At 44.9% G+C, this 2,659-nt stretch overlaps 1 pseudogene; it reads right to left on the bottom strand.

The window, feature by feature from the left end:
• Positions 1-1,186: 1,186 nt before the first annotated feature.
• Positions 1,187-2,446, bottom strand: LOC114089420 (phosphatidylinositol 5-phosphate 4-kinase type-2 beta pseudogene; annotated as a pseudogene).
• Between the last annotated feature and the right edge of the window lie 213 nt (positions 2,447-2,659).

The following is a 2,659-nucleotide window of genomic DNA, read 5'->3' as shown; positions in this document are numbered from 1 at the left end:
TTCCTGAGTCACATCCTCAAGTGACTTAGAAGCAATCTCAGGCTTCGACACCACACTCCTTGTTGTAAGTACCTTGCTTGCTATAACCATCCGGATAAAAAGACATGAGTACAGGGAGCCAGACACGTACATGGTGAACTTAAGGCTTAAAGAATGGTCTGCAAAGGGCACCCATGTTCTTGGAACTCTGTCCTTGTTGACAAGCCAACCATGGGTTGAGGATGCCTGGAGGTCAGTAGGAAGGAAACATATGGCACTCACAAGACCTTATTTTACATACATCAGTTTCTCGGGCCTTCCCAAGGGAAATAACCTTTTAAACACAAGGGTTCTGTTACATCCAAAGGTGTTTCCTAGTTCCTTTGAATCAAAGAAGCGGGCTTGACAGTGAGAATATTTCAATTTCAGAGGCCAAGCAAGCTTGGGACTTGGATGATGACCACAGGGTTCTCTGAGAACCAGCTGTCTAAGATCCCAGCAGCTCCCTTACCCATTACCATCCCATGAGGATGGACCTGTTGTCCTGGAGATCTCCAACTCTGATCCAAGATGTCAGGTAACAACCTGCTTTGCTCCTTTGGGAGTACAGCACTGGAGGATAGAAAGAGGAGCAAAAAAATAACATTTTACTTGGATTCAAGGTAGAAAGGTACAAAAATTATGCACCATAGTCTATAAAATTAAAAAAGTTAATTCAGGTAAGATCAAATGCAGCAGGGCTGAAATGTCTGACCTCTTCTCCTTGCTGATGTCAGAGCATTCTGCTCTGAGCAGATCTTGATGCTGGATCTTTCAGGTACCTCTTTAATTAAAGGAAACTGAGAGATGGGCAGTGATGGGAAAGGTGACCAAGATGAGCAATGAAATTTCAGTAACAAAGCCCAAATATACCCACAAAGTCATCTCTAGCCCAAGGTATCTTATAAGGTTACAAAGTTCCAAAGGGAACACCTTTGTAAACTGAGTCAAACGGGGAAAAATCAAGGGTAAACAGAAGGCAAGGTTATATCCCGTGAGCATGTGCATACACAGCACACCCCCCTTTTCTCCAGCTAAAGTTGCTCTCAGTGTCACAGACTGCAGTCTCAACACTGTCCCCTCCCATCTAGCCTTAATACATCCTCACCCTCCCCCAGTCCCTGATTCTCTACCCAGCTCTCTGGCTCTGGATGAAGGTAGACGTAAACTATGTCAAGATCTTGGACATGAATTCATTGAAATGTTTGGACTACTACTTGGGGTTCACAGCCAAGATCTCAGCCCGTACACCATGCTTCATTGTTTTGGCGGTGTGTGCAGCTTTCTTCTTAGGATCATAAGGCATGAAGATGTTGATGATGGCCATGAAATAGACCACCTTCTTGGGAGCACTTTCATGGCTTTTCATGGCATGGACATCAACAGAGGGGTTGAACTCCCTAGGACCAAAGAACAGGGGAAAGCTGAGGAGGTTACCAGGGCTGTCCGGAGGTATGCCATAGGAGCAAAACAGGTTGCTGCCTACCCCATCATTCTCACTTTCTTTGTCTTCTTCTTGTTCTTCCACCTCCATCTCCTCCTGTTCTTCCCAGTCCACATCTTGGATGTCCACCAGCAGGTTTTAGTCAGTTGTCTTTATCTCGGCCAGGAACTCAATGTCCTACTTCAGTTTCTCCAGGAAGTTCTATTTACTCTCCTCTCCTACATGCAGCTTCTGTCCTTCATTGAGGAAGTCATTGTCTTTGAGTGTTGAAAGTATTGTCCTTGCCTTTGTCACTTGTTTCTCTGGCAACAGTAGAATCCTTGATGTCATACTTGCCAAGTGCAGTGAGCTGATGGCTAAACACATTCCTTTGGACCACCATGTAAGTTTCCACTATGTCCACAGTAAGGCAGTACATGCCCAGGTACTGTGGCAAAAAAAGGGTATCACCATGACACTCCACTATAAACTGGTGGTATTTCCTTAAGATATTGTGCATTTAAGCGGCATCCTCACTTGACAGCTTTGATGACAAAGCATTGGTCATAGGTGGTGAGGAAACATGTACCACACCTTTCCTGGCTCTCACTATAGATGGGGGCACTGTGTATCACTGAATTCTGGTAATCCTGATCATCAATTCCAATCTTCTCAAGGAGATTTTGGAACACCATCAAGAACTATTCCTTAAATTTAAAGCTGCTAAGGAAGTTCTCCTTATTGAAGATATGCTTATCTACCATGATCTTGCTGTAGTCTTTGAAGTCATCTGGCATTAGCATAAGAGGGACAGGAACATTGCTCAGTTCATTGATCATGTTGTTCACCCCACATACACATATGAATGCTGAGGATTGGCTCACTGGCCAGAAATACCTTCACTTTCCGGCACAAGAAATCCTTCATCTTGTTCTTGGTCTTGGTCTTGCTGGCTCTGAGCAGTGTCATGGCAACTTCGTTAGTGCTGGTGCAGTTGGCTGACATGCCTAGGACCTCAGCAGCGGCCAAAGTGGGCACCAGGAAGATTGCCCACAGGGCAGCTGCCTGAGGCCACTAAAGGATTGATCTCCATCCAGCCCCACTGCCTCACCAAGCCCTGGTTGTGCCAGTCACATTATCTCCCCACCTCATCCATCTTGATGTGTTTTTGAGTGTGATTTGCTAATATTTTATTAAGGATTTCTACATTATGTTAAT

This window comes from Marmota flaviventris, chromosome X (genome assembly GCF_047511675.1).
Source record: "Marmota flaviventris isolate mMarFla1 chromosome X, mMarFla1.hap1, whole genome shotgun sequence".
NCBI lineage: Eukaryota > Metazoa > Chordata > Mammalia > Rodentia > Sciuridae > Marmota > Marmota flaviventris.
Note: the sequence above shows the minus strand (reverse complement) of the source record. Positions and strands in the feature narration are given on the sequence as shown.